Raw genomic sequence first — 4,341 nt, forward strand, 5'->3', positions numbered from 1 at the left:
CCCGCTAATTCATCATTCCAGTGTTCACTTTCAGTTATGTAAGAATATAAGCAGTCACTCTAGCTCCATTTTTGTAAGTGAAGACTGAGGACAGTCTTTGATGAGGGGTGCCATGTTCTTGCCGCCATCTGTGGTATCACAGGAGACTGCTACATCCAACTGGTCTTCTGTTTGGGAAACTCTGCCAGTCTTTGGAGCCTGAAGGCGATCTACTCCATGTGTGAGATGGAGCAGGCCAGGGTAGGTGACTAGGTCTTTACTCATCTTAAATCAGCAGACCATCTGCCATTTTCCACCATTACTAACCAGACCATGAAATCAGGGAGCCAACTCAAACAAATTAAAGACCATTCTGGGATACAGAACTTGGTAGACACTGATATAATAAAAAAGGTGTGCTATTCTTTATTTGAAAGAAAATAAAGTTGTTATGGATCCCCATTGGGTGACAATTTATTTATTTTACTAGGCAAGTCAGTTAAGAACAAATTCTTATTTTCAATGACAGCCTAGGAACAGTGAGGCCTAGGAACTGCCTTGTTCAGGGGCAGAACGACAGATTTTTACCTTGTGATTCGATCTTGCAACCTTTCGGTTGGTAGTCCTATGCTCTAACCACCAGGATACCTGCCGCCGACAATAAGTTACATGATGATAAGTTGCAAAAACATCTGCACCTTTCATTTTGCTCTTGTAATAAAAGGTAGATGGAACATAATTATATAGTTTTTGCCATGGGAAGAGTGAGAATAAATATCATAGAAGTCCATAGATGTGTTAAAATGACAAACTTCTCTTCTCCATGTTTCAGATTCGTTCACAACCCCACTTCCAAGATCTCTGCAAGCAACATATCTGTTTGGAATTGGACAGTGCCATGATCAGGGGCGGTTACTGTCCAAGTTGGTCATTGGGAAACTACCTTGGCATTTCTCAGCAATGCCTCATCCTGTCTCAGCCTGACATCTTTGCAGGTGACGGAGAGTCTTCACCTACTCTGCTTTTGCACCCCATACCACCACGATGACAGCCTGGTTGCATATTGTGCAGAGAGGGGCAAGCAAGGTCACTGTGCATCTGTGCCGACTCGGTGCAAACACTCGTGCAGTATTCCAGATATTGCATTAACTGGTTGATGACTTCCTAGGGCGACAGACAATAGAATATCATATTGACTTCCTATTTCTTCTACAAAGTGGCTTTCCAGCTGACATTCTTCAACTTAGTTTCAGCTCTCATCCTGTTCGGCAGTTGCTCTAACCAGACTTTTACTTTCATTGATTTCTGGAACCTACAACTATCCCAGAATCCACCCGCTTCTCTAGAGAAGAGAGTCAATCGAGTTCTCCAAGAGGTTGGATATTTGATACTTGCATCAGGACTGACTTCTAGTGCCACATTTTTCTCAGGGTTGCTGAGCAGCATCACAGCAGTGTGATGCTTTGCTGTGTACCTGGGAACTGCGTCCTTCATCTGTACTCTCTCCGCCCTTGCGTGGTTGCCCAGCTCTCTCACTTTGTGTGAGCACTACACTGTGGCTGCCCCAGCCTCAGTTACTGTTCAGACCTGGAAGCCTTATGGCACGAAAAGCCCTGGCGGGTTCTGGGACACAAGTTCACGAAAGCAATGCCTCTTCACCTTTGGTCAGAAGCTACGAGGGTTGAAGCGAGGATTGTCCGACACCTCCAATGTACTTTTCCTGAAAAATCCTCCCTTGTGGAGTGGTCAAGTTCAGATACATTTGGGTCTGCTGGTTCGCAGTGTTGGCCACAGGTGGAACATATATCTCAGTTGCAGACCCTGGTATGAGACTACCCACTTTAGACAACAGGGCAACTCAGTTATTCCACTCCAGCCATCCCTTTGAAAGATATGATGCTGAATATCGCCACCAATTCATGTTTGAATGACTGGTGAATGGGGAGGACCAGTTTATTACATTAACTCTTGTTTGGGGAGTCATCCTAACCGATAATGGCACTCCCTTTGATCCAAAAAGCAATGGATCTTTAGTTATGGATCCAGAGTTTAACATGAGTAGCCCAGAGGCTCAGGTGTGGTTGAGGGAATTGTGTGGAAGAGTTCAAAATCAAGGCTTTTATTTACCCTCATCGTCATCGTCTGAAAACGAAGGCTCAACAGACAATGTCTGTATTGTCAAGCAACTCATAGATTAGGTGTCTATTCGATGTTGCTCCGAGAATGAGGATGCTTTTCGTTTTTGCTGCAACGCTTTTCCTTTTCCTTACGTACCGGGTGTTTTTGAACAACGCCTGAGCATGATGGTGGCTGAGCCGCAGGCAGAGGGTTATGTGTCCGAGGTTGGAGGCCTAACTTTTGAGGCATACGGGCAAATAGCAGCCCTGGTAATGGTATTTAGAACTACGCACCGCTATAGTTACAACTTTAGTAACACCACCCTTTTCTATAATGATATTGTGTCATGGTTTAATGGAGAAATTTCTAGGGCACCTCTGGGACTTCAGAAGGGATGGATTGTGAGCCAGTTGACACTCTGACTTGCAACAATGTCTAAGCTCAGAGACCCTTGTGGTTAATGGGTTCTCCATAGCTCTAACGTTTGCCTTGCTTCTTCTGACCACATGGAATATTCCACTGAGTATTTATGGCAATGCTGCTGTTGGAGAAAGTGTTTTTGACACCATCGGTTTTTGTCCTTCTAGAATGGCAGCTTAGTGGTGTGGAGGCACTCTGCATATCAGCTGCTGCTGGGCTGTCTTGACTTTTTAGCCAACTACTGCATATCATATAATTCAGCTCCACACGCTGATAGAACTGGAAGAGTTGCGCATTCTCTGAAAATAATGGGCTGTCCTGTAGCAATAGGATCCATGGCCTTTTGCTGTGCGGGCATTATTCTGCTCCCTACTACTGCCTTGTTGTTCAGAAAGCTGGGGATAATCCTATTTCTGGTGAAATGTGTAGCATGTGGATTTGCCACCTTTTTCAGTCTTAAAAAAAACAGTGGTAAAATAATGTTGCCATGTTCATCTAAACAGGGTACTGAAGGTCTGCCATCCTGCTCAGCATCAGAACCTAGGTCCTCGACCTCTGCAGTCAACGGGGCTTTTGGGAGATCAAGAGTTCGAAGGAATTTCAATAAAGACCAGGGTAATTACCTTTACCCAAACCAACAGCACCAAAGACAGCGACAGGTAGGGGGCGGAAGGGAGCCAGAGCAGTATGAGCTTCCGCCATTGGCTTATCAGCTAAGTGAAAGCTTTGAGAACAGCACGTGCACTAGTAAGCTATCCAACAGGGCCTCAGTTCTCTCGGATGACATTCAGTTCGGTGGGCTGAGTCCCAGGAGAGATGTGGAGAGGAGCAACATTGAGGCAGATAGTAAAGAGATCTGTGGTAGGCACCACAAAGGCTGTCACTCACCCCCGGCTTTGTAAACCTCTTCCCCATACAAAGAGAACACCCTACGGCCAGTAGTTGCTCCTCTAGGTGACCTGGCTAATAAAAGGCTCTTGTGCAAGATGTACAGAGGACAGTCTGCTGGCATCAAGCACTGGAACGTATCGCTGTCCTCTTCCTCAAGCATTGAGGAAACCATAATTAATCAAACAATAGAAACAATTTACCAGCCATCCCTCTCAAAGGCTGAGGCCCCCAATAGTCCATTTGAGCATCTACTGCCTACTGTCAACTCAGAGTTCATTTGACGTGCTAGAAGATTCCAATGAGACTTGGCTGAGTGATACTGAACCTGGACCCTCAAACCAACAGATATCTATTGAAGCAGAGGGAGAACTTGAACCACAACCAGGGCACCTTAACGGACAGAGACACACTCTAAGTCTCTCCCTGAGAGAGACCACCTATGAGACAGCCTCTCCCGGATGTGGGAGGGGTCATACAAGCCAGAGTGAAGGACCAGTCATGTTGCCAAACAGTAAACCAGATTTGCCTGATGTATGGATCAAATGAGATGGGCCAAGGGAAGATACAAACTGAATGCGATTTCAAAATAATCTAAGCATGCAAAAGTGTTAAATTCATCGTCAGTCAGCTTCATTCGCTCAATCAGAAACTATCCTTTGATAAAGTATTATCATAAACAGGTCTAGTTAATGCAGATACTGCTTCATGCGGAATGTTATGTTGTGACAAAGATTCTTCATAATGGATTTACTAAAAGTAGTTCAGAGATGGTGTTATATCACACACATTGTGTAACCATTTTACCACTAAAACAAGAGGCACACCTCACTTTATCTTAACATGGAAAAGTGATGTAATTCACATCAAATCACTAAAAGTAGTTCAGAGATGGTGTTATATCACATACATTGTGTAACCATTTTAATGTCAGAA

At 44.5% G+C, this 4,341-nt stretch overlaps 1 pseudogene; it reads left to right on the top strand.

The window, feature by feature from the left end:
• The first annotated feature begins 216 nt into the window (after positions 1–216).
• LOC106610583 (protein dispatched homolog 2 pseudogene) lies at positions 217–3,981 on the top strand (annotated as a pseudogene).
• The last annotated feature ends 360 nt before the right edge of the window (positions 3,982–4,341 follow it).

This window comes from Salmo salar, chromosome 09, assembly GCF_965601325.2.
Source record: "Salmo salar chromosome 09, fSalSal1, whole genome shotgun sequence".
In the NCBI taxonomy this organism is placed as follows: domain Eukaryota; kingdom Metazoa; phylum Chordata; class Actinopteri; order Salmoniformes; family Salmonidae; genus Salmo; species Salmo salar.